We start from the raw sequence: 10,814 nt of genomic DNA on the forward strand, positions 1-10,814 counted from the left end.
ATCCACACCGACCCGAAGACCACCCTCAGAGGCACCCTGATCTACCGACCCCCGGGACCACGCACACCATTCAGCGAGGACATCGCCGACTTCGTCAGCCCGCATGCCCTCCCCTCCGCTGACTACATCCTCCTGGGGGACCTCAACTTCCACCTGGAGAACAACAACGACCGCAACACCACCACCCTGCTCGACAACCTCGCCAACCTCGGACTCAAGCAGCTGGTGACCACCCCCACCCACCTCGCCGGACACACACTTGACGCCGTCTTCTCATCCAGCAAAGACATCACCTTTAGCCACGCCACAGGACTTCACTGGACGGACCACAGCTGCGTCCACTTCACCTTCAGAAGAACGACGATCCACCACCACCAGCAACAGGTCGCCCGCAGAAACTGGAGCAAGATCACAGTCGACCAGCTCGCCGCTTCCCTGAGCCAGCACCCTCCCGCCAGCTCAGCGAACCCCAGCCAGGCCGCCGACAACCTCACGAAGTGGATCAGCAACTGCGCGGACGAACTCGCCCCACTGAAGACCCCGCCCAGCAGACCCGGCAGCAAGAAGGCCCCATGGTTCACAGACGAACTCAAGAGCTCCAAGAAGAACTGCCGAGCCCTCGAGAAAGCCTGGGGAAGGGAGCCAACACCGGTCAACATGACCACCCTCAAGCTTGCCACCCGGAAGCACCACCAGCTGATCCGCGACACCAAGAAAACTGCATTCAAGGACCGACTGGACAACAACGCACACAACTGCAAGGAACTCTTCAACATCGTGAAAGAGCTCTCCAACCCCAACGCCGGAAACAACGACATCACCCCATCGCAAGAACTCTGCAACTCCCTCGCCTCCTACTTCCACAACAAGATCGCGGACATACACAACAGCTTCAACACCCAACCGACGAACGCCACATCCGACTCGACCGAACCACCGCCCCCCACCACCACCCTCCGCGCCTGGACTCCTATCAGCGCCGAAGACACCGTCCGCATGATGAACTCCATCCACTCCGGATCTCCGACCGACCCCTGCCCTCACCACGTCTTCAACAAGGCCGACGCTGTCATCGCACCCCACCTGCGGGACATCATCAACACCTCATTCGACACCGCCACCTTCCCTGAGAGCTGGAAGCGCGCCAAACTCAGCGCTCTACTCAAGAAACCAACAGCGGACCCCACCGAACTCAAGAATTACCGCCCCATCTCGCTCCTCCCGTTTCCAGCCAAAGTCATCGAGAAGACCGTCAACAAGCAACTGGCCGCCTTCCTCGAGACGAACGGATCCCTCGACCCCTCACAGTCTGGCTTCCGAGCCAACCACAGCACCGAGACCGCCCTCATCGCTGCCACCGATGACATCCGAACCCTGATGGACAACGGAGAAACAGCGGCCCTCATCCTCCTAGACCTCTCCGCGGCCTTCGACACCGTCTGCCACCGCACCCTAGTGCAGCGCCTCTACAACGTCCGAATCCAGGAGAAGGCACTGGAATGGATCATCTCCTTCCTCGACGGAAGAACCCAGAGAGTCCGCCTACCACCGTACAAATCAAAGGCCACCGAAGTCATCTGCGGCGTACCCCAAGGATCCTCGCTGAGCCCAACCCTCTTCAACGTCTACATGAGCCCCCTCGCGGCCATCGCACGCCAACACAACCTGAACATCATCTCCTACGCCGACGATACCCAGCTGATCCTCTCCCTTACCAACGACCCCGCCGCCGCCAGAGCCAACCTTCACGAAGGAATGAAAGAGGTAGCCGAGTGGATGTCGACCAGCCGCCTGAAGCTGAACTCGGACAAGACGGAAGTCCTCATCCTGGGATCCTCGCCCTCCGCCTGGGACGACTCCTGGTGGCCCCCCGCCCTGGCAACCGCACCCAAACCGACAGACCACGCACGCAACCTGGGCTTCATCCTGGACTCCTCCCTCTCCATGACCAAGCAAGTCAACGCCGTCTCCTCGTCGTGCTTCAACATCCTGCGCATGCTACGGAAAATCTTCCGGTGGATCCCCACCGAGACCAGGAAGACTGTCACCCAGGCCCTCGTCACCAGCCGACTGGACTACGGCAACGCCCTCTACGCCGGAACCACCACCAAGCTCCAGAAGAGACTCCAACGGATCCAGAACGCCTCAGCCAGACTCATCCTCGACATCCCACGACACAGCCACATCTCCGGACACCTAAGAGACCTGCACTGGCTCCAGGTCAACAAGAGAATCACCTTCCGTCTCCTTACCCACGCACACAAAGCTCTCCACGATCAAGGCCCGAGCTACCTCAACAACCGCATCAACTTCTACGCTCCCAAACGACACCTCCGATCAGCCAGTCACGCCCTCGCCGCCGTCCCCCGCATCCGAAGAACGACAACAGGAGGAAGGTCCTTCTCCTACCTGGCCGCCAAGACCTGGAACTCCCTCCCGACCGACCTGAGCCTGACCCAAGACCACCTCGCCTTCAGGAAGAAGCTCAAGACCTGGCTGTTCGGGCAGTAGCAGCACCCCCCCCCCCCCCCCCCCCCTAGCGCCTTGAGACCCTCCGGGTAAGTAGAGCGCTCTATAAATGTCTATGATTGATTGATTGATTGATTGACTGGAAGCAACCCTACCGAGGGCAGAGAGGCCAAATAAAGACACGGCAGAACATACTTTTGAAATGGGCACAAGGAAGCAACCCTTGGCCAAGGGGTCGCTCCCTATAAAAAAAAAAAAAACATGGAGTCTAGTGGGCTTTTCTATCCCCCCCTGGGTCCAGAAACGGTAAAAAAACAGTCGAGGGGGGGGCAGAACAGTCTACAATATTTATAATGCCCCCTGGAAGCGACCCTTCCCCAAGGGGTCGCTTCCTTTTCAAATGCAAACAAATCCCTGGTGACTAGTGGGCTTTTCTGCCCCTCCCCCCCCCCCCTGGGTGCAGATCGGCCAAAAAACGGCCAATCTGCCCCAGGGTGGGGGCAGAAAAGTCTGAAAAAATCTTTTATCCCCCTAAGGAAGCGACCCTTGCCCAAGGGGTCGCTTCCTTTATAAGTATAACCCAATCCCTGGTGTCTAGAGGGCTTTTCTGCCCCCCCCGGGTCCAGATGCGGCCCAAAAAACGGCCGATCTGCCCCCAGGGGGTCAGAAAAGTCTAAACAAATATTAGGGCCACTAGGAAGCGACCCTTCCCCAAGGGGTCGCTTCCTTTTCAAATAAAAACAAATCCCTGGTGACTAGTGGGCTTTTCTGCTCCCCCTGGGTTCAGATCGGCCCAAAAAACGGCCGATCTGCCCCGGGGGGGGGGGGGGGGCAGAAAAGTCTGAAAAGTATTGTATGCCCCTTAGGAAGCGATCCTTGCCCAAGGGGTCGCTTCCTTTATAAATAAAAATCAATCCCTGGTGTCTAGTGGGCTTTTCTGCCCCCCCTGGGTCCAGATGCGGCCCAATAAACGGCCGATCTGCACCCAGGGGGGGCAGAAAAGTCTAAACCTAAAATAGCGCCACTAGGAAGCGACCCTTCCCCAAGGGGTCGCTTCCTTTTCACACATAAACAAATCCCTGGTGACAAGTGGGCTTTTCTGCCCCCCCGGGTGCAGATCGGCCAAAAAAACAGCCGATCTGCTCCGGGGGGGGTTGGGGGGGGGGGTTATGGGGGCAGAAAAGTCAGAGAAATCATGGCCCCAAAAGGAAGCGACCCTTGCCCAAGGGGTCGCTTTCTCGACACAGAAATATGCCCCAAAACAATCCCTGGTGTCTAGTGGGGCACATTCCTGGTGCACGATCGCGACGCTGTGCGAAAGAAATGGCTTCCAGCGCGTCCAGCGCTTCCTGATGACGTCGGCGCGCGCTGTGCGTGCGGACGTCACCAGGAAGGGTGGGGGGGGCCAGGGGGTGGCAGCGGAAAGTCTTCCGCTGCCACCCCTTCAAAAAAAAAAAAAAAAGATCACTGCACAGGGGGGGGGGGGGGGTCAGGGGGGGCTGTACTGATGGCGGAGCGGTTCCGTCATCAGCACAGCCCAACCGATGCTGATGACGGAACCGCTCCGTCATCAGCATCAAAGGGGTTAAAGGTCCAAGGTGGCCATGTACTCTCCCGCTGAAAGAAGATGCAGTATTTCTTGGAGCGATAGCATCCGAAACGTTAGTTTTTTCAAGTACTTGTTGAGGGCACGAAGATCTAGAATTGGGCGCAATTCCCCAGATTTCATCTTTATTAGAAAGAATCTGGAATAGAATCCTGTTCCTCTCTTAACCTGAGGGACTTTTTCGATTGCTTCTTTTTTAACATCAGATTGATCTTGGAAAACAGCTCTTTGAGATGAGCTGGAGGTGGGCCCATTGGGGGAACATTTGGAGGAAACTTATCGAATTTGAGGGCATGGCCCTTGTCCACAATGTCCAAGACCCACCTGCTCGACGTTATTGAGGACCATTTTGAGTAGAATTTTGAGAATCTTCCTCCAATTTTTATGTGGGAATGCGGCTGTAGCGGTGGCAGGTGATGAAACTCATTGTCTTTTATTTGAATCCTTTCTGCGGTAAGCAGGCTTTCTTTTGTTTTGGGAATAATTTGTGTTGCGCTGGCCGCAAGACTGGAAACGTTGGGATTGGTAACGTTGATTCCCATGTCTGTAGGAAGATTGCTGATTATAACCTCCTCTAGTAGTGGACGATCCACGTCCTCTCGCACCCCGGAAGGGTGGCTTCCGAAATTGCAAGGTGCCAAGGGACTTGGCTGTTTCCGTGTCCTTTTTGATTGTCTGCAAGGTTTCCTCTACCTGCGGGCCAAACAAAAAATCCCCATCGAAAGGCATGTCCAATACCTTAGCTTGCACCTCCTGGCGGAACGAAGTCGCTTTTAGCCTGCCTTGCCTGCGCAGGACAGCAGCCCCTGCTAACTGTCTGAATCCAGTCAAAGCCACATCAACTGCACAGTCCATAATCTCAGCCGAGATTCTCTCACCCTCCTGCAGTATTTTCAGAGCTTCTGCTTTGGAAGGTTCTGGAAGCATGTTGATATATGGCGAGATGTCAGACCACATTTGACGGTCGTATCTGCCTAGAATGACTAAAGAGTTGGCAGCCCAGACTGTAGTTGCTGCTATTGTAGACACACGCTTCCCAATAGCATCCAGACGCCTGCCATCTCTATCCGGTGGGGCTGCGATTGGGGAGGGAGGATTTCTGGATCGCTTCTGTGCAGCTTGTACGATCACCGAATCTAACTTCCGGTGTCCTATAAGGCAAGCTGGGGACTTTTAAGGAGCCTTATATTTTTTATCTATTCTCGGCAGTACTGGAGGGGTAGATGCAGGAGTGGACATCACCTTAGTTCCCTCTTTCCAGATGAAATCAATAATTGGTATTGGCTTAGTCTGCTTCCTTGGCTGGTCCTTGGAATCATAGAGAAAGCATTCCTGTTGTGTAGTCTCCATCTGAATATGCAAACGTTGTGTAGCTCTTTCCATAAGAAGATGGAATCCTCCAACATCCACTGGAGGTGTTTGGACCCGATAATCGTCCCACTCCAACAACAAGGATCAGTCATCTTCACCTTCTTCTCTCTGTTCTTCAGGATGATGGGAAGCTACAGGCGAAGGAGGCCTTGGAGACCTGAAATCAGACATGGACGTTTGCACCACAGGCGTAGGAGGCACCGAGTCTGCTGACTCCGAAGGTGGAAAACGTCTGTTATAGTCATTCAGCATGTGCTGTAGATTTGTTAGCAATGCTACCGGCATCTGAGCTGTGGGGACACTAGTAATAGGTGATGTCACATGCTCAGGCGAAGGTTGACCATCTTTATCGTCCTCTTCTTGGTACTTGATGTGCAATTCCGAAGGACTTGTTGCTGTTCCAAATCTTTAATCCAGGTCAGACTCTTCCTCACTGTCCCCAGAGTCCAGCAACTTGTCAGAGACCTGTAAGGGTACTGTTAGAGGTGACAGGTGTAATGGAGATAACGGTTCTAGTCCAGAACCGCGTCTCTGAAGCAAGGAAGGCTTCGGTGTTGTTGTAAAAGCCGTAGAAGGTGACCAAACCTGCATGGTGGTACACGTAGACAGTTGCGGCGTCAACAGGAGGCACCGTCGACGGGCTCCTCGACAGAGGCTTGGATCCGGACTATGATGAGGACGCCGTCGACGATAAAGTTGTCATCGCCGACTAGGAAGGTTTCGTCGACGACGGAGCTGTCGTCGGCGACGATGGAGCAACCGTCGACGGTGGCGTCGACGATGAAGCTATCGTCGACGGAATCTTCTTATTAAGCTTGGCTGTCGACGGGGTGCTTATGATGGCAGATGAAGATTCTCTCGCCGAGGAGATAGGCTTGACTGAGACATAGACCAACGTCGACGAAGAAGACGCTGTCGACATTATCATCTCTGGTTTTAGGCGAAGAGAAAGTTACCGTAGACGTAGATGTTGCGTCGACGGAAATCTTCGTTGACGAAGAAGTCGTCGATGACGACAGGCTCTTCTTCTTAGGTAAAGTCTTCTCAGAAGTAGATTTTTTAGGTACATTTTTGGTCGCTCTTCTCGGGGGTATGGATGGCAAAAGTTTGCTATTAGCAGGGGGAGGAGCCTTAGAAGTAGAAAGCCTCTCAGACCCCTTAGTAGATTGTTGCTCCTTCACAATCTTGGCCCCAGGAGAAGATAACACCTCTTCAGCAGCTCTCTTCCTAGAAGCTGTAGTAGACCCAGAGGCAATACTGCCTACCTCAGAAACAGGATTATCTTGAGCTTTTGTAGCCACAAAAGCAAGCGTCCTTCTCTGTCCCTGAGGGTAGGTCCTACAAATCTTGCAGTCCTTCACCTGATGGTCCGGGTACAGGCAGTAAATGCACTTTTTGTGGGGCTCTTCTTTGAAAAGCCGGAGCTTACCACAAGAGTCACAAGGCCTGAATAAAGATTTCTTAGCGGAAGACATCCTAAAATCCAGGATCTTGAAGGAAAAAAGAGAAGTACTGAGCAGAGCTCAGGGAGACTCCCTTCACACGACGTGCGGTGGAAAATCTGAGAGCCCGAGCCTCTGGGGAGAACTTTCTGGTGGGTGCCGTCGCCTGACTGGCTGCAGTTTGGGCTATACAAAATGACTAGGATAGTCATGAGTGTGGAAGTTTTTTCTCCTGTAGCTTGGGCTACTTTACTTCCTGGTTGGTTATTACCAGGTTTTTTTCTATTTTATTATGGCATTTTATTGCTTTTGCATGTACCGTGGGACTCCCACTCCGACGACCGGGAATGATTCAGACATGTGAATGTATGAAAGACACCCCAATACTGGAGAACTGATACTCTTAGGGAAATTGAATCATCAATAAGTAGTTATTGCGAACATTTACGGTCCCAATGTGGACAATCCCACCTTTTTCAACCAGGTATCGCATCAAATAGAATCCTTGGGAGACGCGGCACTGTTTTAAGGGGGGGTGATTTCAACACGGTTTTGTTGTTGTCGGCTGACAGAGCTGGACTATCGTGTTCACACCTTCCACAGGCTGCTGCAGTTCTTAAAGGCTTAATCTCAGATTATCACTTGCTAGACACATGGCGGGTATTCCATCCACATGCCCGTGAGGGCACGTGCATCACACAGCAGCATCTTGCATGGTCCAGGAAAGACTTCTGGCTCACTTCAAGGGACTTACACTCTTGGGTCATAGAGGCTGCACATCACGCATGCATATCATCAGACCACGCCCCTGTAACCTTAACTCTCATGGTACCCACACTTTATAGGCAGCCGTTCACGTGGCGCATTCCCTCAAATGGCTGCTAGACACAGCTTTATGAGAAGGTATCAGAGAACAAATAACTGAATATTTTGTACACTATACAGGGACAGTGGAAAGGCATTTAAAGTGGTAATCCGGGATGCTTGTATAGCTGGCCAGTCCAATATGCTCCGCGACATCTGTGGAAGTTTAGATAAGCTAGAAAACGATTTACATACACTGAAAAACACAATATTACACCCCGCCATCCTCTACAATCCTGGGGCACATTTGCAGCAAGCTCACAGACTTTCAAGACGAGGGAATACGTGAGACCAACTTCCTTCACAAACATGCCTCTGCACGCCGCTAAAGCGAGGATGACAGGCCGGGCAAAACGCTCAAAAATCTTTTACGTATGCCCAGAGCTTCCTCGTTTGTAGCTGTCCTATCCACTTTTACTGGAGAAACAGTGCACACTCCACCCACCCAGTGCACACTCAACACCATGAAAACCTTCTATACACAGCTATACACATCTCGCTCTAGTCCACCAGATTCTGTATCGGGTGACAACTTTGATTCCATAGAGTTATTGTGGTTATGCAGGGCGCATCAGGAGTATTTAGATGCCCCGTTTACTGAGGAGAATATGCGTCGGGTGATAGGAAGCCTACCAGCAGACAAGGCACCGGGTGCGGATGGCCTAACAGCCACATTTTATAAAGAATATTCGGAATTACTCGCCCCTCGCCTGTTAGTTGTTTATCTGGAGGCATTGTAGCTGGGTACTCTCCCAGGGTCCATGCGTGAGGCAATTATCACACTATTAAAGCCAGAGAAAGACCCCTCCCAATGTGATTCTTATTGCCCCCTCTCTCTGATCAATTTGAATGCTAAAATCTTTGCCAAACTCTTGGCCACCAGACTTCAACCGCTGCTTCCACTGAACTGATAGTCAGGCCGGACCAATTCGGCTTCATACCAGGAAGGTCCACCTCTCAAAACCTCCGGACCTTGTTAGGACTACTACACTATCTAGCCCCGCATGACCCAGCGATTGCGGCACTCCTTGATGCCACAAAGGCATTAGATTCCCTGGAGAGGGCGTTCCTGTTCCCGCTAGGACTCAGTCCGCTTTTTATTCAACAAATCAGACTTCTCTACACAACACCTAATGGAAGGCCTGAAAGTCAAAGGCCTGGTCTCCGAACCTATATCCATCACACGGGGCGCCAGACGAGGTGGTCCCCTAGCGCCATTGTTGCTCGCAATAGCAACGGAGCCCCTAGCTGTCCGCATACGTCAACACCACACAAACTGAGGAATAGGGTTCACAAGAAGGGGGCTCACAGTTTCAAGGTATGCAGACGACATCACATTGTACATGACAGATCCTAAAGAGTATTTTGGCCCAATGATGAGGGAATTAGTGAGGTTTGGTGGACTGTCCGGTGTGGTAGTTAACTGGAGCAAATCCGTAATTATGCTGCTCAAGCCTTAGACCCCGAAATTTGACGCCGAACAACCGATAGCTTGGGCAACAGGCCCGATGCGATATTTTGGTATATGGATTAGCGGAATCATGCAGGACATCTGGAGTATGGTAGGATGGGGGATTGGTTAGAGGACAGAGTGAAGAGGTCGAAAAATCTTGCCCTCTCTCTGGCGGGTCGCATAGCTGTGGCAAAAATGATTGTCCTGCCCAAATTACAGTATTTATTTGTTAATGTCCCTATTCCCCTCACAATGCGATTCTTCAAGCGCATCCGTTCCCTCATGATTGATCTGGACAGGGAGATAACCCAGACTATCTTGAGAGGTACTAACGCTGCCTCAGGCGCAAGGTGGTCTGGCAGCCCCGGATTTCACCAAATATGCATATAGTGCCCAGGCGCAGTTTTTGCATTCCTGGGTGCACCCTACACAATTCCAACCGCATGTGGCGATAGACAGAGCAGTGCCTCTTCCCTTAAATAAAAAAAGAACAATTGATGGACAGAATGCAGAACAATGTCATACATTCACCCCAGTACAGGGATCTGGGCCTAAATCCATTGTTTTTTGCTCACCATGCCATTCCAGTTTTGACCCAGCCATATGCAAATCAGTCTTGATCCAGCGCCCAATGGGAACAGTCCAGCCTGAACATCCAGGCCAGGTCCTCTCTGGACTGGAAACAGGCATCCTAAGACCGGTTCCAGGGTTTCAGCCCTCATCAGCCAGGATAACTTGACTCCACTGGCATGGAGAGCACGGGACCCACATCTGGGCATACCGGTCCCACTCGGGGTGACAAATGCAAAAAGAACAATTGATGGACAGAATGCAGAAGAATGTCATACATTCATCACTGTAAAATATAGCACTTTATCAAACTTTATCAAACTTACAAATACCCGCGCGATTAAGTGGACACAGTCGATGATATGCGTTGGGCTTGGGGAGGTCTCTGTAAAAGAGCGCGCATGGATATACTTTATACACCCTCCATGCCACTGCCCGATAACCCACTACTGCCCCCACTAATAGATGCCAAGGCCGAGGAGCGTGCATACATTCACAACCTTCAGTTAGGCCAAGATCTATATCTAGGAGATAGTTTTTTAACGCTACAACAAATGTGCGGCCCGCACCGCACACAGCCCTTGTTGTTCTATTACCAGATACATGCCTCTTGCAGGAGCAAATTTAAAGCATTCCCTAACCCACCCCCTATGTTGCTGGCTCTTGAAAACATTAACAGTGGAGTCGGGTCATAAATTAATTTCCTGTATTTACACAATAACACAACGGGATATTCCGGTCACTGTTCCAATATCTCACAGGACCTGGGATGCTGACATTAGGGACAGTATAACAGATGAGCATTGGGAATTTGGGTGTAGATAGTTGGAGCGAATGTCCCCTTAACTATAGCCTCAGGCTCATCCACTTCAAATATCTTCACTGCCTTTACCGCACTTCTACACATCTGCATTGAATGGGGCTGCGTACTGACACTAACTGTTGGCGTTGCGGGTCCTCGCAAGCAAACTTTTTACATTTGGCCTGGCAGTGTGGGCCTATAGCAAACTACTGGCTGGAAATATTACTCCACATCAAG

Source organism: Lissotriton vulgaris, chromosome 2_1 (genome assembly GCF_964263255.1).
Source record: "Lissotriton vulgaris chromosome 2_1, aLisVul1.2, whole genome shotgun sequence".
Lineage (NCBI taxonomy): Eukaryota > Metazoa > Chordata > Amphibia > Caudata > Salamandridae > Lissotriton > Lissotriton vulgaris.